Source organism: Crotalus tigris, unplaced genomic scaffold, assembly GCF_016545835.1.
Source record: "Crotalus tigris isolate CLP2741 ecotype Arizona unplaced genomic scaffold, ASM1654583v1 scf7180000017564.2150845, whole genome shotgun sequence".
NCBI lineage: Eukaryota > Metazoa > Chordata > Lepidosauria > Squamata > Viperidae > Crotalus > Crotalus tigris.
The window spans coordinates 411,039-432,883 of record NW_024096475.1 but is presented as its reverse complement, the minus strand read 5'-3'; the positions used below and the strand labels follow the sequence as shown (position 1 = coordinate 432,883).

Sequence of the window (21,845 nt, the reverse complement as noted above, 5' to 3'; positions counted from 1 at the left end):
AAATACAGATAGGAAAGACACTTGAAACTTTTAAATAAATAAACCATTGGCTCAGAATGTTAGATCATAGCTCTCTCACTTTCTATTACATGAAATAAAAGAACAGCAACATCCCATACTATTGCATGCCCTTTTGTCCAAAAAAGTAAATCTTCTGGCTGGTGGTAAATGATGGTTAAAATAAATGGCTTCAAAGAGATCCCTACAAAGGGGCAGGTGATATAAGGCAGTTATGGTGTCTCATTTACCTTATTCTTTTCTATATGGACCCGGAAAAGGGCAGAATAAATACAGGAGAGATTGTTGTGTTGCTTCGTTCTCTTGTTGTCAGGCAAGCCCTAGGTGGCCTGGGATTTGACAATGGTTTATTGTCATAACTCTCAATGGAAATTAATTCATGCTTTGGAGGATATGGTTGGGAGGATTTCACTAAGGTAACAGATGGGTTTCATGAAAAAAGAACTGGAACAGAATCTTGCTGGGAACAGGGCAGATCTCTCTGCAAACCTGTAAGGTTCTTTTATTTATCTCCAAACTTTGTGGTTTCTTTTTTGTTACTGAGTCACTCTCTCCCCACTCCTCTGTTTCGCATTTGACATGCTGAAGTTAACTCTGCCTTGTTTACTTTCTCTAAACATGGGTATATGTTTACAACACTACTTTCTGCGCTCTCTCTTTCTTCCTTCAATTTTCTGTTGATCTTGATATTTGTTTACCTCAAGTTTGCTCTTTCCAAGATGAGAATCCTGCTATATTGCTGGGTGGCTCTCTTTTTCCTTGGCAATCATGAACTTTGTGGGGAAAAAGCTGCATTGTTTGCCATTGCATGAAAATGGGAGTTGTTAGGATGGATGACTTGGTTGTTTATTAGTTTTTTGAATCGCTGGTTAGACCCAGGGCATCAGAGATGGAGCATTTGGCTTGATCAGGCAAAGCATCAGTCTCTCCAAGAAGTTGGTTTTTATTTATCTTCCACATTTTGTAAAACTGAATAATGCTTGTAAGAGGGGAGAAAAGAGGGCAAAATGAAAAGTATAACAAAACAAGAGGCAGATTTTTTTTTCTCTTTCTGTGTCAAAGCATGACTAAGTGCACAGCCAGTATCTTATATTACATGAGCTAATAAGTAACTTGGCTGAGCTGTTTAGATTTCATTTGGATTTTTTTATGAGACCATTTTCTTTCATTGCATTCCTAGATATCCCTGCTTCAGTGAACTGTTTATATCTGTTAACCCTTTTATAATTTAAAAGGTTTTCACAAGTGCAAGACAGTGGGATTGTACAGCTTGCCCTTGTAAGTTCAGGAACTGGCTTAAGAAGTTATAAATTCTAAATTGTTGAGCTTTGATCAGGAAGATGCAAAACACTATCCTTTCCTATTTTTCCCAGGGCTGAGCTGAAGGAAGAAGTCCTTGGCAGAAGGAGTAAGAACTTCCTATCCGGACAAACTAACACATGTCAGGAAGTTCAGCCTATCATTTCTGTCTTTTAATAAGAGACATTTCAAAGAAGTTATCTGCCTGGAAGGTTTAAAATACTGCATCCCTTTCTGCAATTTGCAATTCAAAGCTTTACAATAATGGCAGGTTTCATTCCAATCCCTTTCTCAATTATTTTTAAAGTGACTTTACTTTTTTTACAACTACTCAGCACCAAATTAGACTTTTCCTCTATCTTTCCTCTATGCTTCCAGATCACTTTCTTTGTTAGTATTTATTTATTTATTTATTTTGACAAGGTTTCAGACTGCCAAGCTTATACATAATGTAAGAAATAGAGGAGAACCCAGAGGATAAAAAAGAGATGCATGTATGTATGGGAAATCTACCAATATGGCACAGATTTTTCAAATAAACAAATATAATCATAAACAGTAATGTTAATAACTTGGGAACTGAGTCCAAAAGTATTAAGTAGTACCATAAAGATAAAGTGCAATAAATTAATTTATATTATTGTGCATTTGAATGATTTTTCACTTACAATTTCCATATCATTTGTAAATTGTTACTCCAATATAGTACAAATGAAAAACAAGCCAGTCTCTCCATAAAAAAAGGGATTAGCCCAATCTGATACCAAAACTGACAATATTCATGCATTAATATAGAAATACGTAAGTCTCACATGTAATTATTTCACTAATGGTAATTCGGGAGCAAAGAAGTTTCAAAAATAGATCACAATCCAAATGATTAACCTACTTTTCATCAAAAGGTTTATTTCTATATCTGTGGATCAAACAGAAATTAATTTTATAAAATGTACCTGCTAATATAATTGCAATAATATGTTTATCTCTATTCAGCAACTGTCTGGTATTCATCATAATATATGTATCTGAGGAAATAGACTTTACTAGAAATCATAACCAAAGCGATTATTAGTTTTATTTCAAAATGTTAATTACTTAGGACAGTGATGGCGAACCTTTTAGAGACCGAGTGCCCCAAAACTGCCCCCATCCCCGTCCCCACTCTGCCTTGGCCGCTGCGCCACCCACCACCTCCACGGCCCACCACAGATCACCCAGGCAGGCCCAGCAGCGCCATGGTAGCCACTCCCTCCAACCATGCCTCGCAGCATCATCTGCATGCGATGGGGCGCAAGGGCAGAGTCTTGTCCCTACTGCCTGGCTACCACATCCTTGGCTGTGCCACGCCCAGGGGTGACTCTCCTCCAGGGGGGCTGCTGGTGAGGAGGGGGCTGTGGGAGAAGGCGGGGCTGGGACGACAGTGCGTGTGCCCACAGAGAGGGTTCCAAGTGCCGCCTTTGGCATGCACACCATAGGTTCGCCACCACTGACTTAGGAAATAGGTGTCATATAATTTTTACTGATGAAAAATATGCTTTTTATTACACCTATGTTTTCAGAATATATTTGAATTCCCTTTGTATTCCTTTGTCTTCCACTGAATTAATGACCACTAATTGAAATCTTTAGGAAAAATCCAAGCTTGTCTCCCTTTGAAATAACTTTTGGGATTATATTTTCCTTTATTAGTTATTTTGAATGGGGCTCCCTCCTTGCCTAGGATCCAGGGCAACTGACCTTACTTCTCTTCATTTAAAACAGGGTCTCCAAACTTGGCAACTTTAAGACTTGTGGACTTCAATTTCCAGAATTATGGGAATTGAAATATACAAGTCTTAAAGTTGTCAAGTTTGGAGATCCATGGTTTTTTTTTTTTTTTTTTACAAAAAGGACCTAATTTAGTGGCCTGCAGTGAGCAGGAGGGAAAAAGTCCTAGAGTTAATTTGCTAATTATCTGTCTTTTTCAGGGTTAGGGTTAGGGATTGCATTCTGGTCCCAATTAGAATCATAAACTGAGAACTACCTGTATGCCCAGATAGTGAATAGCAAACAGTTTTGACTTTATAGGAAAAACAAAAAAGATTGGGCACTTGGTACAGCCTAGCACACCACACCACACAGTAGAGATAAGAAATTGCTTAGTGCAGTTTTTCCAATATGCATGCTTATCTTACCATGACTTCACCTATGTCCAGTACAAAGTTGCTTGACACCTAATTTGTAACCAATAATCTGTTTGTGATTTCAGTCTCTTTGTTCCTGTAAAGTAGATTTAGTCTGCATTTGGTGGTGAGAAGGGGGTCATTTACCTTGAGAGCACTGTTAACATGTCCTTTGCATGACTGATCAGGCTCAGCTGACCCTTGAAAATAAACTATTTGGAGACTGGGTTTGTAGCCTGGACTGAGGGGTTGAACGAATCAGGATGACGCTTGTGATAAAAATAGCTGAGAAGGGAGAGGGAACTGTGGTTCTTACGAGCTTTCTCTCAAACAGCATATGTATGATAAAATAATGGGACTGTGTATATTTCATAGAGTATATTAAAAGCCACAAAAGTTTAAACCAGTCACTACTAATCCTAATTTAAAATAGATAAATCCCAGGGACCTACTGCAGGTAATCCTTGACTTACAACAATTCATTTAGTGACCTTTTGAAGTTACAACGACACTGAAAAAAGTGACTTATGATCATTTTTCACACTTACAAACATTGCAGCATTCCCATGGTCATGTGATCAAAATTCAGATGCTTGGCAACTGACTCATATTTAGGACGGTTGCAGTGTCCCAGGAATCACGTAATCAACTTTTGTGACCTTCTGACAAGCAAAGTCAATGGGGAAGCCAGATTCAATGAACAACTGTGCTATTAATGTAACTGCTGTGATTTACTTAACAACTGTAGCAAGAAAAGTTGTAAAATGGAGCAAAATTCACTTAGTTGTCTTGCTTAGCAACATAAATTTTGGGCTTATGGTTGTAAGTTGAGGACTGCTTGTATTATGTAGTACCCCACCCACCTATAATCCATCAAGGTCTCCACTGGCTTTTCCAGATCCATAGTTGCCTGCCCATGACTCCTGCTATCTGCCCGCACTCGGAAGTGCCCGCCTTCAGACCCTTAATGGCCCACCCACAGCCCACACAACCTGCCCCATTCAGAAGCACCTGTCCACAGTCCCCACTGACCCACCCATAGCCACCTCGGCCCACAAACATTTCTTAGTGCCCATGATAGTTACCATCACACTGTCTGTGACCTCTGCCAGATTAGGAGGACCCACCTAAGGCTCCCAACTGGCTTGCCCACACTCCTTAGCACTCACTCATGGCGCCTGTCTGGGACTCCCGCCTCTTCCCTCTTAAGGACCCCTGCAATCGTGGGGTTGCAATAGCAACAGGGAATGTTGGGATCACTGTTGCTAAGGGATGTTGCTAAGGGATGCATCATTTAACCAAAATTCTGGTTCCGATTGCTATCGTAACCTGAGGACAACCTGTATTGTTGGAGATATTGTAATTACTAGCATTTGGACACACAATCTAGGACACGGGTCGGCAACCCGCGGCTCCGGAACCGCATGAGGCTCTTTGAGCCACCTCCTGCGGCTCCGGAGCCTGCTCCACCATTTGCAGAGAGAGAGAGAGAGACAGAGACAGAGAGGCACTTGCACTTCCCTTCCCTCTCCCCCCCTCTCTCTCATGGGACTTGCCCCCTCACAGGGCTCCTGATTAGCCCTGTGCCCAGGTGCCCCACCCACTGGGAGAAGGGTGGCCAGGAAATCCCTTTCCCAGGCTGGCTCAGTCCAAGGCACACGTAGCCAGGGAGCCGCAAGGGGAAGCCCCGGGATCCCCCCAGGGAGTGGCCCACCAAAGCCTCCGCTAGGATGAGAAGTACCAGTGTCGCTGGTGGACAAAGTTGACCAGTCTGCGGGCTGTTGCAGCGGTTCTGGCCCAAAGATGCTGGCAGTATAGAAGGTGGGCGGCCCGGGGACAGCCCAGGGAATGATGCCATCGCTGGCCGCTGCCCCAGCCGGAATTCCACGCTGCCCAGGCTCGCCCTCTGCCCATGGGATGTAGACATGGTGCCACTGGGGGGGCTAGTGCCACGACAGGCCGTCCCTGGGTGGTGGTGGCAGGGGCGAGCGCTGCTCCGGGGTGCCCAGGCGACGTAGCATGGGGCGGCAGCAGCAGTAGGATGCACAGCGTGTTGGGAAAAAGGCTCTCCAGACTCTTGTTGGCCTGCTAGCGGCACAGACCCACCTGGGCGGCCATGATGCGCTGCCACTCTTGTGGCCCTTCAGCCGTAAGAGCACACCATGGGTGTCCGCTGCAAGGCGCCTGGGCTGGCTGAGCCACCGGGCCACCCATGTACAGGTACAGGGAGCCGTAGCCGTTCATGGTGCCCTCTCACCGCAGCCACTAGATCTGCCTCACTCGAGCCAGGGCCATGCTCTTGGCGCTGAACCAGGTGCTGAACTCGCCCTCAGCTCAAGTGCAAGTTGGCTGACGGCTCCCTCGCTTGCCTTCCCCAGCTTAAGAGCGGAGGCCCTGACCGTCTTTTACGCTGGCCAGCCCGGCAATGAGTAGCCTGCTCCGCAATGAGTAGGAAAGAGCGATTGGAGAGTATATCAGTAACAACAGTACAGGGAGGAGAAGGCTGGACAAGGATGACAGAGCAAAATGCAAAATTGGAGTGCAATAAACAGAGGGCGGGGCAACTAAGGCAATTACAGGCAATCAGGAAGAGTGGCCCTGTCACGTGAGCAATGAGCAAGCAGTTAGATCGGCAAGGGGATAAAAAGAACTTCCCCACCCCCTGAGCCTCACTCTGAGGATGCTGGCAGAGGACCAGCGAAAGCTAAGTTGTTTTTAACTTTGTATATAACTGTTTTTATTGTTTTAAATATTGTTTTAACAATAAATAACTAGGTTATACTCTTCCAGGAGATCTAAGATTGCATTATTCAATATATAATTCAATCTCTCCTGATAGCTAACAGAGTGGGAGAGAGCCTGTGGCTTAGAGGTTATAACAACTGCCTAGCATGCAGATAAGCCCAGGTTCGAATCTCAGAAGAGTAAGTCTGGCTGAAGAGAGTTAAAGGAACTCGAAATAGCTATACCAGTTCTCTCTTTATTCTTTGTTAGCAACCTAAAAATGAATATATATATATATATATATATATATATATATATATATATATATATAGATAGATAGATAGATAGATAGATAGATATAGATATATAGATATAGATATATAGCTATCAAGGACACACACACACACACACACACACACACACACACACACACACACACACACATATATATATATATATATATATATATATATATATATATATATATATATAGAAAGTATATATGCAGTGTTATCTTCATTTTAGATATCAAAAGGATTTTGCAGCTCCCAGCATTTTGTTTTCGGTGAGAAATGGGTCCAAGTGGCTCTTTGAGTGTTTTGGGTTGCCTACCCTTGATCTAGGAGTTCTGCGAAGTACAGTCTCAAAACAACTGGAGGATGGTTTTTGGAAAAAGCTGATACAGATAAAAGTAGCCTAATGGAATGACGGGTTCATTTTCCATCAGGATACCATGCAGCTATTTATATTTATAGTTATTTATTCATTTATTAAATGTATACAGATAGTCCCGGCTTCCAACCGTTCATTTAGTGACCAAAGTTTCAATGGCAAATTCAGTTGTGAGCCTCAGGTGGGTCCTCCTATTCTGGCAGAGGTCGCAGACAGTGTGATGTGTGACATATGACCATTTTTCACACTTACAACCTTTGTAGCTTCCCCATGATTATGTGATCAAAATTCAGATGCTTGGGAAACTGACTCACATTTGTGACTGTTGCAGTGTTCCAGGTCATGTGATCCTCTTTTACTACCTTCTGAGAAGCAAAGGCAATGGGGAAGCCAGATTCATTTAACAACCCTGTTACTAATTTAACAACTGCAGTGATTCACTTAACAACTGTGTCAAGAAAGGACGTAAAATGGGGCAATACTCAGTTAACAACTATCTGACTTAACAATAGAAATTTTGGGCTCAGTCACGGTCGTAGGTTGAGGACTACCTGTATAGCCATCCACCTCACATCCCTGACTCTGGGTGGCTTGCAACGTTAAAAGCATAGAAGCAATACAATAGAAAAAATACTGTAAATATAACAATGCCATTAAAAATAGAAACAAAAAAACCCCCTATATAAAATATTTTTAAAAAATTGCAGGAGAGCACAATCCATTTCATTGGTAGTACAGTCACTTTGCAGGCTCTACTCCAGACATGTCAAACTTGCGACATCACATGACATCACGCGACATATCAGAGCTTTTCCCCCATTGCTGGCAATGGGGTGGGCATGGTTTCCTTGTGACTGCGGGCCAGCAGTTTGACACCCTTGCTCTACTCCAATGCTCTTTCAGAAGGCCAACGAGGCCAGTCTGAGTTTGGTGGAAATGAAGTTCCAGAGAGCGGGTGCCACAGCAGAAAAGGCTCTGCCCCTGGGTCCCACCAGATGATGCTCCCTCATGGATTTATTTAGTATGCCAATGTCACTTGACAAAGGTTGCAATACAAAGGTTGCAATACAAAAGCAGCATGGGAAAAGGGGGGGGTTCTTTTTCTTTTTTAGTCTTTAAAAAAACAACAACCCAACTCTCACAATCAGGTTAACTTTGGCCCTGCTATCTTTTTATCAGCTAATTGCTTGAAGCTAAAAGGTCTGGGTTGTCTGTCCTAAAGACATCAAAATAACTGCAGCAATGAACAAACATTGACTTAACCTTCTCCTCTAACAATTGCCAGTTTGAGTCTCTGAATCCTTGACCTCATTTCCTGGCTGAATTTTAATAGTTTGTTTGAAGTGGACAGCCTTCATTTTGTTTGCTGACATACAGTATTGTGGTACATCCAATTTGTTGTTTTTAGACCTGATTATCTCATTTGATTCCAATAGTGCTTTATCTGAAGAACCAGCTCAAAAACTCTATTTTTATTCCTATATCCCCTCTTAATACCAGCCAATACCTGCGGTGCCATTAATAACCTTTATGGCCTAATTTACATTGTTGCTGTAATGTCTAACTTAACTTCTGCTATGACTGCTGTTCTGAACAAACTCTTGGAATACAGAAATAGTAAGTATAATTCCTTAGGTATTAAGGAAGAGCCACCTTCATTTCAGTATTTGTTTTTATGGGAAAAAAAATTAGAGGGGATTTGTTTATGTGTATCCCTATAAATAGCTTCAAATTAGTAAACTCAAACACAGTAATATACCTCCAAGAGTATAAAATCAGTGTTATAGGAATGTCTTCTGCTTGCTTTGGTTTCTTAGAGGTCCAGCAGACCTGAAGAAAAAAGGGCTGGCAAGAAATTTTTTTTAATGTCAATCACACATGAATGGATTCCAAGATTTTCTTGGGAAAAAATAGAGCATTTCTTAAAAATAACATAACTTCAAAGTGAACTAATTATTCTACTCCTCAGTGGCTTTCTTGGTGTCCTTCAAGTATTTTTTCCCCCTTCTCTTTATGGATAAAAAACTCAGCACATATTACTTTCTGGGCCATTAATGTAATCCAGTTGTTAAGCTGATTTTTAAAATCCACTCATGGGCAGTCAGTATAGAAACCATAAGCGATGACAGTTATTCAACAGAAGAAGAGCTGTGAAAAAAATAAGCTCTAAGAGAAGACACAATGTTATTTTTGGAAATGGAAACGAATACTTTTCTAGGGCCTCATACTTGGAATACGGTATTTTTTTTGTCAAATAGTCATCCATTCATCCTAATACACCTGGTCTTCTTGCTCATATTTCTTCCTGAAGTGTTTCTGGAAAGCTAGGCAACATTTGATCATACCACTAGTCTAGTTAACAGTGTTATTTCATTCAGACCCTGTAAAGCAGACATGTCAAACTCGCGACATCACATGACGTCGTGTAACGTATCAGGCCGGTTTTGCCATTGCCGGCAATGGGGAGGGCGCGGCTTCCAGATGACGCATCCAGCCCACGGGCTGGCAGCTTGACACTCCTGCTTTAAAGGTTAAAAAAAATAATTAAATAAGTAATCCCCATTATTTGTCCTGGATTCCGGAGGTTCACTTGTACTTTTGCAATGTATCCTGATGGCACTTTATTACCTGTCTTCCTGCATCACGGCTTGCTAACCATCTTTCTCCCATTTCTGACTTTCCATCTTTACCTTTCCTTGGGTCACTGCTTATCCTCCATCAATTATATCTTGACCTCTGAGGAAAAAAAATTCCCTGAGGGGGTCTTTGGTGGTGGCTGAGCTTGGTTGTTTCCTTGCAAATGTTTCATTACCCAAATCAGGTAACAGCATCAGCACTCATGATGTTACATAGTTTGGGTAATGAAATGTCCGCCAGAAAACAATCAAACTTAAAGACCACCAAGGAACTCCCACTTCAACCCTGAGCTACAAATATTCTCCTTTATTGGAAAAATTTCACTGTTTCCATAAGAACGAGAAATATGTTACTCCCTAAAACTCATACACACATTACTAACAAAATGGGACTAAATGTATGTTCTATGTGTCTGCTTGTATCTGAGTTTTGAAGCCACTTGTCAAACATAATGATTACATTGGAGTAGCGGTGGGATTCAAATATATGAACAAGCGGTTCTCTGTGTGGATACTGCTTCCGGAAGTCCATTTTGGGCCTGGGAAACAAAAAATTAGCTACCGGTTCTGCCAAAGTGGTGCGAACCAGCTGAATCCCACCACTGCTTTGGAGTTATTTATACATGAGAAGTCCTGATGGAGAAAGAACAGATGACTTGCCATTTCTCTGCCATTTCACTTCCTTCTTTAGCTGCTACAGGCCTCCTAAAACATCTCAACTTAATAATTAAACAAGATGGCGGTCCAATTATTCCAAAGTCAAATTTATGAAAACATACTGATGGTTATGAAAAGTAACGAAAACATTTTTATGATCGGGTAACACAGCAACTCAGCAACATTTGTGAAATTTAACATAGATGTTCAGGTTTTGAAGCCCAACTGGAGGTTAAATGAAAAAGGATATAAATTCTCCTTAAGTATTTAATATATTATTTTTGGAACACATGTTCCAAGTCCAATCTATTATCATGAAGCTATTTTCCTTCAAAATAATTCAATTAGTCAACTTATTCTGTTGTGTAAATGCAGCTTCTTTACACTAGGTGCATGTAACAAAAGTGCAGTACAATACTACCGCTTTAACTTAAGTAACATTGTTCAGAAAAAATGGATTAGTGTATTTATGAGGTGAGAAAGGAAGCTGAGTTTTATACAGGCATGTGAAGAATAAGCTCCCAGACAGAAACAGCCGAAAAAACAACTAAAATGTCCAATACTCATGGGTTGCTAAAACCATATGATCTTTGCTGAAGTTCCTTCTTCTCCCATACTTTGAGGATATATATATTTCACATTCATGTACTAAAACCAGCAACTATTATTGTGGATATTTTATCAATTACAGCATACCTATTATATGCAAACACTTTCTGGAGAACTTGCAAGCAGAACGTCAGAAACAAAACAGAGTTCTGGTGTAGATCGTGTACACATTGGCTTTGAATATTTGCAATACAAAAACATTGAGATCTATTAATATGTTTGGACTATATTCCAACAGCAGGCTTTGAGCATTTAAATAGAAGAGTGGTGATGAAGCCCAATAAAAGCCCTTTGGGCACTGCTTTATCATGTTGACAATCTGTTAAAACTTCCATTCTTAAGAATCACTTCTTAGAAATTGCGATGAAGTGTCTGACTGAACATTTTGTTTTGTTTCCAATTTCCTGCAAGTTTCTTGATTCCACCAGAGACTTTTTGAGAGCAGCCAATGGAATGTGCTGAGCTTATTAAATGGTTTCCTTTACACTGACAAATACAGTCAGTGATCAGTGGGTATCTGGCTTCTGTACACTGAGCTGGTTTGTGTTGGATGTGAGATTAATACCCGGTCACACCTAAAACAGAGGAAGCAAAGGCTCATACACAGACAAACTAAGAACAGCATGCTGAGGAGTGTTTAACAGTGGAAGCACTTTATTAAAAAAAAGTATGCAACAAATCTCTTGCAAACTCTAATACAATGCAAAGTGGCAAAAAGTTATCAGGAAGACAAAGATCAGAAAGATCAGAACAGAAAAGGTGAAGATGGGGTAGGAACTTATGTGAACTTAAAAGGATAAAATACTTGAGCTGCAACTAAATGTTGCATGGTGAGTTTTGCAAATTATTCTGATTTCCTAGTTCAGCTTCCGAATGTATAAAAATCACAACCAATATGTTCTAAGGTTAGTTGACAGTCAAGCCTCTTACCTGTTATGAGGGAGAAGAAACATGAAAATGCAAGCATAAATCTTCATATTCTGAACCTTCATGTATATAAAAAAAATGGGTCTCCCAAAAGATAATTCAATTTTTTGGAATCCATTATTTGTGTGTGTCAAATTGCTATGACTTTAAATAGAACAAACTAAAGTCACTTGTTGAAATGGAAAGAAAGAAAGAAGAAAGAAAGAAAGAAAGAAAGAAAGAAAGAAGAAAGGAAGGAAAGGAAGGAAGGAAGGAAGGAAGGAAGGAAGGAAGGAAGGAAGGAAGGAAGGAAGGAAGAAAATTGTCTGGGAATTATGGAAGTTTGGAAGGCAGGAAGCTAAGTACAAGATTGGAGAACACTGTATCTTCACACCATCACCAACCACCATCATATAAATGAATGGAAACACATGATATAACTTATAAAGGTGGTATTGTTATAATTTGTATTTTTCTATTTTTTTTTTTGATACGTTGTAAATTCTAGGCCAAAATGTAATTTAATTTAATGCAGCTGGGGTAATTGAAATATTTATTCTTTGCATTAGGCCTAGTCCAGCTTTTCTCAGTGCATATAAATAGTTATAAAAGAGTAACAGAAACAGGTATGAATGTGTCTCCATCATTTTCTATACAGATACTGCTCTTTGCAACACCTACCACCAAACTTTCTCCTTGCAATTGAGAATGCTCCAGGACCTGGGGCAGCTTAGGGTAGGCTAGTGTGTGGTGTTGCTTCTTGCCCTTCTTTCCCCAAGGAAAAGGCTCCAACTTTGCCTTGTTGCTGTGCCACAGTTTACAAAGCTTTATCCCACTGTATTCTATACTGTAAAATATCTGTTCAACCTAAAACAGAGGAGATCAAATGAGAAGCATGTTGCCCAAAGGGTTGTTGTTTCTGACGCAGCACAGCTATGTTCCATTAACAACAGATACTGAAGAAACACCAATAGCATCTTACTACATGCATGCAAATTTCAGCTTATTCGGAGTATGATTAGCTCAGATATTAAATATTTTTTCTGGAAAGGAATTACATTCATGATTATGATAATTTTTGAGTGTGGAACATCACAATATGCCCATCATTCTTTTTTTTTTTTTTAACTTATCTTGGGAACAAGCACTTTCGTTGTTTCCAAAAAGAGCAACAGAACTGTTTACAAAAACTTCCATCCATCTACATTTAGCATCAAATTTGGTATTTGTTTTAAGGAAGAGAAGGGGCACATTGCAATGGGAATGCTATCCACCCCACTGATCCCTAATGACACATGTCAGTCTAGGGATTGATATGAGGCCTCTTTGTTTCCTTAGGTCAGTGTTTCTCAACCTTTCCAACCCCAGAATGCTGATCAGGAGGCTTTTACATTTGTTTATAATTTAGTTCCGGTAATACTATTACTAAAATACAAGGCTACGTGCAGCTGAAAATATCTCTTGTAGTTCCTTTGTATTTCACCTTCCTTTCAAAAAACATATTTTATTCAATTACTTCAAAATTTATGGGGGAATCATTAAGATACAGATAATGTTACAAGGATATTCTGGGATAAAGAAAGAATATTTGTCTTTTGAAACTCTATTCTTTTTACATTTTATTTTTTAAAAATGATTATTTTTCAAGGAGCAGGAATTCAAAGTAATGGGTGTGCTTTGTTTATCTTGGCAGGCTATATCAATATTTTTAAATGAATGGAGCATTTTCCCTTATTGTAATGCCCTCCAGACGTATCAGATTACAGTTTCATAATTCCCTGTTTTTAATTAAGCTAACTGGAAATTGTGGAAATCATAATCTAATACTCTGGGTCTTTCATGTTGACCCTAGATTTTCATAAAGGAGCATAAGAATTGTGCAGTTGATTGCTGTATGTATTTATTTACTTATTTCTTTAACCAAGATTTACATGCTGCCTACCTCAGTAAACCCAAAATAGTTTACGATCAGAAACAAGCAAAGTAAAACAGTAAGACACAACAATGTTATATCTAACTATTACTAAGTAATCCTTGCATCATCAGTGCCCCAAAACTTTGTACAAAAACCAGCATTCAGTCCATTTTTAAGGCTAAGAAGTTAGGGCAGTCCATATCTCCGAAGGTAGGCTGTTTCAGAAAGTGGCAGCAGTCAATGAGAAAACAGAGTTTATGTACTGTTGATATTAATGACTCTATTTCTGGAATAACAACAATAATTTCTGCTTTGCCAAGTAGTTTGGCACCTTCAGATGCACCACACAGCGAAGGGCCCTATCCCATCACTCTTGCTGAAGTACATTTCATCTGCCAATTGTCCGCTTTGTAAATGGTGGGGGAAGGTCCATCTCTTGTCACGCTTCAAATGTCTCTGATGAGCCCTGGATACAAATTGACAGGGCAGAAGGAAAGGCAGAGGCACAAAGGGACAAATTCAGTGCTTCTCATTTGGACGCTTTCACTGGAGAGGGAAGGCATTGTGATTAAATCAGTGTTTTCAGTTCTGCCACTTGTCCTAAGAGTTAGCACTTGTTCTGAATGATTAAACACAGGCATTACATTCAATGGGTTCGTGCATATGCTTGACTGTCATTCATTTGCTTGAAAGGAAAATTACTTCCAGAAGTGCAATATGGTATATTCAGGCCAAGCTGATGTCAACTAATTAGAAGCTGAGCAAAAAAAAAAGGGGGAAAAAGCACTTTAAAACTCTATGGTGCGTGTCTTTCGAAAACATCTACTATACAATCACAGTTCATGAATACCAACATTGGCATTGGTCTGTGTAATCTCAATTTTGTGTCGCTTGCCTGAAAGCTACTGAGAAAGAAGTGAAAGGGCAATATAAAGATGTATAAGCCAAGGACAAGCAGAATGGGTCTCATTTGAGAGAGAGAGAAAAACATATTTTATGTGGCCGATAATGGTCTCTAAATGGCCACTACAATATCTGTATAAGTCAAGGTAGCGTACAAGTTCTGAGAACTTGGTACAGGTCATCTGCGACTTATGACAGTTTATTTAGCGAATGTTCAAAGTTACATCACTGAAAAAAGTGACGTATGACCATTTTTCACACTTATGACCGCTGCAACATGCCCATGGTCACGCGATCAAAATGCAGACAGTTGACAACTGACTCACATTTATGACGGTTGCAGGGCCCTGGAGTCATGTGATCCCCTTTTGTGACCTTCTGACAAGCAAAGACAATGGGGAAGACCAGATTCACTTAACAAACATGTAACTAACTTAACAACTCCCGTGATTCACTTAATAACTGTGGCAAGAAAGGTCATAAAATGGGGCAAAACTCACTTAACAAATGTCTCGCTTAGCAACATAAAGTTTGGGCTCCATTGTGGTCGTATGTTGAGGACTACCTGTATAAGGGGCAAAAGGGAATTATATATTAATGTTCCAGTAAAACAGGGGTGTCAAACTGCTGGCCCGTGGGTCGGAGGTGTCATCCGGAAGCTGCGCCCACCCCATTGCCGGCAATGGCAAAACCGTCCCGATACATTGCGGGACGTCACGTGACGTTGCGAGTTTGACATGTCTGCAGTAAAATGATTAATGTTCCTATTTAACACATGTTGGCTTGGCAGAATGACAGCAAAATTTAGTGGGTCTTGTTTCTGCATACTATTTATGAGACTGTTTTGTAGGTCTACACATGGTCCCTGATGGCTTACCAATTTAAAGAAACTGAAACAATTCCATTGTACTCTAAATGAATCCTGAGCCCTGTTCAAACAAAGTGGAAAAGTTGCATTATTATTATTATTATTTCCAGCTGATGGAGGAGCATCTCTCATGAAATAATTTCCTACCTCTAAAAATAAATCGTGAAGTATAAATGATTTTTTTTCTGATTTCTTCATGTACAATAACACTTACGCTATCTTTCACGTATAAAAAGCATTTCACAAAATTGTTGAGGGTCTGTAGTAAATGAAGGTTTGATTTTTCAGTTTGTTTGCTCACATATTATTATAAGATCTCAAGAAGTTCAGTCACTGATTATAATCACAAGAAAGTTTCTATTATTGAAAAATGTTTAAATAGGTTGGATGATCATGCCCGAATGACTTCTTTATGGGATGTTTATGTATTTCAGCGCCTAAACTTCAATCTGCTTGTTATTTTGCATTGCAAAATCATCTCCATGGACACAAATGCTATGCAGCCTTAAAACAAAAATTACATGCCAGAAAGATGATTTGAATACATCCCAGTATCTTGACATTTTCAGGTAATATCTGTGGTTCACTGCTTTCCTGTACAGAGAGATAAGGTAACGTGCTGCCAAAACATGTCGGTTCAAAAAAAAAAAAAAAAAACTATCTTCTTTACATATACATGAACAAAGGGGAGAATATTCCATATGTATGTGTATGTGATAGAATTGGTCTAGGTGCTCAAAAGTGGCAAAAAATATCCTAAGTTAATTTTAGGGTACAAAATCCTTGCTGAAGATTTTAAATGTTCATCTCAATATAAACGTATTTATTGATATTTTTCCTTGAAATGTAGTATCTTACATATGAGGAAATTACATTCTGTCTCTCATTTACTTAAGGGGCTGGTTGATTATAAACAGTGAAAAATGTATTTGACAACATTACACTGTATAACCATATTATTTCTGGCAATTCAGCTGCTTCTCTTAAACGGCTCAGTGGCAAATATTCTCCTTAACAGCTCTCGTGTGAACAGTCTGCTTAGCAAGGTGAGGATGACCCCTACTTCATGGCTATATGGAGGCTAATAAAAACTTGGCTCTGTCAGACGATCTTCTAGAATGGGAGTCTCCAAACTTGGTAACTTTAAGACTTGTGGACTTCAACTCCCAGAATTCCTCAGCCAGCGTGCTCCCTAGAAGACAGATTTTGGTGTCCTGGGTGCTTAAATTTTGCTGTACTAACTATTATGTAATTATATTATTTTCATTATTATTATTCCATAGGATTAAAGTGGTGGATAAATCACATAAATTAATGAGAAACATCAATTTTTAAAAAAAACATGCTTATTGATAGAATGATAATTTATTTGCTCCAAAGGGCGAATCAGTATCTATCTTATTTAAAATGTTCTAGTCATTGCCCCCCCCCCATCCTTTTTCACTCTAATTATCTGCAGCCTGTCTCTCGTCTCTTTCCACCTTGGAATTCTATTACCTTTTAGTATTGTTTGCATTATTATATAGCTTCCATAATGGGAAATGCTAATGACCAGAAGACTGCAAAGAATATAAGCCCTTCCTTTTCCCCACCAGTCAGTTAGAACTGAAGAAGCTTCTTGGATGAAAAGCAAAATGTTTTCAAAGAAAAAAACCGAGGAAGTCCAGTTGCCTTCAGAAAAAGTACCTTTATGTTTCCATCAATCTCATACATATTCATATTCCCATTTATTCAATCAATCTGGAACAATATAGCTTGGACTCCAGTCTGTTGGTGATTTCTGAGAAGATGATATGGATCCCAGAAATCACCAACATATAGTACATCAAGAACATCTCAGAAACCTTGATATATGCTAGTGGAGAACATCAAGAACATCTCAGAAACCACCGGCAGACTATCACAACCACACAGAATCAGCGTAGCACACAAGCCGACTAATCCCTTCAAAACATCCTGAATAAGCCAAAAGACCCAGCAGTCCCAGAAGAAAAAATAGGACTCATCTACAACATACTGTAGAAAGTCAGCACCCCAATCCCAGAGAAGGAAATATTTTGGGGAATATTAAAAAGGAATAATAGAAAAATCATAGACAGAAACCAGCCCTCAGAAACCAACCCCCTCTCCCTACCCCAAGCAGAAACCAGCTTTTAGAAATGCAGATTCAGTAATCCTTTCAGAAAGACTGGAGCCTGGAAGCTTGGAGCTGATGGGATTAGAAAGACAAAGACCCCCCAAAAATCTACATCCCCCACCCAAAGTCTAAAGATGTAAAATTTAGGACATAATAGGATTAACCCACCATCACTGACACAAGGCTCAGTACATGGCACAATCCCCTGGAGCATCTCAATAGAAGGTATAAAACCCACCACTCTCCACTCCATCTTGGTCAGTTACCCCAGAAACATGCTGTGTCACTGAAGTTTCTCGTAACAACATAAAGAACAACCTTCTTTCCAAGCAGCCTCCGTTTTGTTTATTTCCGGCTTGGACTGGACCTGAAGATTTTTCTTTCAACAATACTGTGTAAAGACTGCAACAGTCACTATGTAGGACAAACAGGCAGAAGACTGGCAGAATACATAAACACCAACTAGCAGTCAGAAGACATGAAGAAAACTGTTTAATTTCACAACATATGGACAGGCTTAACCAGAGTTTCATTTGGGAAACTGTGACCATCCTAGACCAAGCCAAATCCAAAAACACTAGGGCATTTCTAGAAGCCTGGCATTCTGATAAATTAGCCAAGAATACACACACAGACATAAACAATAGCTACATGCTATGCAAAAGAGACAACCAACAAGCCAAAAAGGGAACAGAAAGACCAAAACACCTCTCCATCCGCAATCAACACCCAGATGAGCATAGATTAACTCCAATGAAACCAGACTGAAAAGAATCCAGAGAGTCCACTTCAGGGCCCTCTGACTTTTCCATTCTCTTGTCAAACTTCCCTAGAAAGGGTTGGAATCTGGACAAAAGTTGTCTAATATTGTTGGTCCAAGGAGGCCTCTTGAGAAGGGGATGCACTAGCATCTTCTTCAAGGCAGGTTGTATTTAACCCTTGCTGCATGGAGGCATTAATCATTGCTGTCACTCAACCAACCACCACCTTCTAGGACAGTGTTTCTCAACCTTGACAATTTTAAGGCATGTGGACTTCAACTCCCAGAATTCCACAGCCAGCATTGCTGGCTGTGGAATTCTGGGAGTTGAAGTCCACATGCCTTAAAATTGTCAAGGTTGAGAAACACTGTTCTAGGAGAACTTAAGACTGGTCCAAAATACAGATGGTCAAACTTGCAGATGCACGGACTCTGCCTATCTCCTCATGGTCAACCAGTTCAAACTCTTCACAAATAACTGAATTCAAATGAGCCTTAGTCACCTCCATAGGAACTGCCAGGCCAGAGCCAACTCTGAGTTGAAGCTGAGTGAATTTGTGCAATAGTTGTTGGGAATATTCCTTGCAACATTCCTGTTAGAGCTCCCCCAGCCCCTATTTACCTAAAAAAAGGACCTGGTCACAGGGCTGGCTGCAAAGTGAATTCTCTTCATTGCTCTTATAGCCACAAAGTAAGGTCTAATGAAGATTCTCATCAATGCTTGGTTGACTTCACATTTTATTTTCCTAGCGGCACTAGGCATCTCTTATGTGATGAATACTAGATGGCGTATAGAAGGCTGTTTTAAAGTTAGCACTCTGCATTTGCACTGATTGCCTGAAGACAAACATTTAAAATTGACAACAAAATATTTCTTATATTGATTAATGATGTCCTATTATCACTTGCATTTGTTCCCTAGGAAACCAGTTTGCAAAATACCATTTGGCTAATAAAGGAGGTGTTTGGTCTATTATATGTACAACGTTGTATGAAAATCAAAATATACAATTACCTTGTAAAAAAGGGGAAATTATAGTGATCAAAGTATCTGTGTTGAAAATACGTTTTCTTGGAATAGCATTTGAAAGTGAGTGAACTGAAATCATAATAAAGCATGGGGATATGTCCCCTCCAAAAAATGCATACTAATTGTCACAAAAATGATTTTTAGTTTAATGTTCAAATATATTTTCCCTAAAGCAATTATGATTCCATTTACTGGATGAAAGCTAGTATGATTAAAATTATAGTTTATTTGTCTCTAGAATACTTTTATGCAATGATATTTTAATGTTGCTAGGAAGCAACAGAAAAATCTTTCCTTTGCAATGTCTACAAACAGATAGAATGAGAGAGATACGATAGATAGATAGATAGATAGATAGATAGATAGATAGATAGATAGATAGATGCATGATAGATAGATATTGTAGATGATAGCTATCTATCGTCGTTCTTTCCCATACTAGCAAGTATATAAATATTTTCCCCTGGTAATTACAGTTCTGGATTGTTATTATGCTAACATAAATCAGTGCTTGGAACTAATATGTGCTCATTACTCCTAAATATAATGGCATGCCTTCACAAGAATTATTCAAATATCAATTCATAAAGATTTGTAGCATTTTTATTTTATTTTCATGAGCAATGTTTTTAGAATATAAAGTGCATTTAAATTAAGATTAATACAAAGGATACTGAAATCACTGATGTTCTTGTTTTCAGAAGCTACTGTTGAAAAGAAAAAAATAAAAAGCTTAAAACTAAGAAGTGGTATATAGTGCATTGAACCTAAATGGTTCAATTGAAAGTTGATATTTATGGATTAATGGCCAAAATTATAGCTGTATACACAGACATCACCATATGGAATATACAGAAATCAAATTGATCATAATACTCTTAAAAGGAGGTGGAGAAGCTCAGTTATAGCATAAAAAACATGATCATAGTGACTCTACAACATATCATGAACTGCTTTTGTTAAAGATTTATTTATTTATCCAATTTATAAAGGCAGCCCATTTCAAAAATTATCTCAGGACAGCCATAAAAAATAGATAAAGAAACAAAATTCCAAGTTAAGTTAAAAGAAAAAAGAAAGTCAATCAGTTTCTTCAATCTGACCTTGACTATTTCCAATTATTTTCAAGGAGAACATCAGAATTTGCTCTGACGTCCTGAATTTTATTAATAAACTAGAGGAAGTGTGAAATGTTGTTGTTAAGGATGAATGTGAAGAAAGATTGCCAAGATGAAGAAACAGAAGAACACAAACTGGATATCAGAATAAACCATGGAAATTGCCAAGAAGACAAAAGAGGCCAAAGCCAAGAAAGGCAAAAAAACTTAGAAAAGCACTTGGAGCAGGGGTCCTCAACCTTGGCCACTTTATGACTTGTGGACTTCAACTCCCAGAATTCCTCAGCCAGCCATGTTGAAGTCCACAAGTCATAAAGGGGCCACGGTTGGGGACCTCTGACTTAAGAGTTTCAGAAAGCTGCTAAAGAGGCAAGAAGAAGCAGAGACAAGAAACAGATTTGTGAAGATACTGAAAATGGAAACAGGCATGGAAAAACATGGAAAGCCTTCCAAAAGATTTCTAAAATGTGTCTGGAATTTCAAAATCTTGTCCTGCTCCATCAAGTGGCATCCAAAAATTTCCTGGATTGAACAAGAGTGGTGACAAAGAGGCAGCAATAAGTAGCAGCAGATGAAAAGACCTAGGGTTCTCTAGTATCTGAGAAACTGTATCTGTTCCCAGCTGTATCCTCCTTCGTATGTGAAGGAAGTCCTGATAAGTTTAAGACTGCTCTGTGTGCACAAAAGATTGAAGGTGAAGAGATGTGTGACTTCATGTAGCAAACACTTGTTTAGCTTGGTTTCTTTCATTTCACAGATATAGACCTAAGAGGTAGAGATTTCAGATTTTATTCCACAGGCACTGATCATGGCAGGTTATTTGTGATTATTCTGCAATCAGTATAAGGAATGTTTGACCTATCACAGATAGTCTAAAACAGGGGTTTTCAACCTTTTCACCCATTGTATCACTTTTAGGATACGGCAATATCCGAGTATCACCAGTCGCCTAGCAAGGTGTCAAAAACTTGATGACCCCCCCCCAAAAAGGGAAAAAAGTGATGAAGTACAGGTAGTCCTTCACTTACAACAGTTCGCTTAGTGACTGTCTGAAGTTACAATGGCACTGAAAAAAAGTGCCCCCCAAGCCACAACTGAGCAAGACACCTGCCTGCCCACCTGGCGGTGCTCTTTCTCCTGTCCAAGGTTTCCATTGTTGTGAGCATTTCTGTTGAGGATTGGCAGTGGGGTGGGGTGTGTGTGGCTTTTATTTCCCCCATCTGATGGGTGGTTGCAGCAGGTCTTGGTCACTTCACATGACCCTGGGACACTGTGACCATCATAAATATGAATCAGTTGCCACGCATCTGAATGTAAATCACAAGACCTTGGAGATGTTGCAACATTCCAGCTGACTGGTGCTTCTTCAGGGTTCAGCAGAAGCGCCAGGATCAGCGCCGAGCTCCAGCTGGAGCCTGGCGCTGATCCTGG

At 39.5% G+C, this 21,845-nt stretch overlaps 1 long non-coding RNA gene across 1 annotated transcript; it reads left to right on the top strand.

The window, feature by feature from the left end:
• The first annotated feature begins 208 nt into the window (after window positions 1–208).
• Window positions 209–21,415, top strand: LOC120310405. Its single transcript, XR_005557342.1, has 3 exons — window positions 209–509; window positions 15,804–15,938; window positions 19,189–21,415. It is a non-coding gene; the product is annotated as an uncharacterized LOC120310405 (long non-coding RNA).
• The last annotated feature ends 430 nt before the right edge of the window (window positions 21,416–21,845 follow it).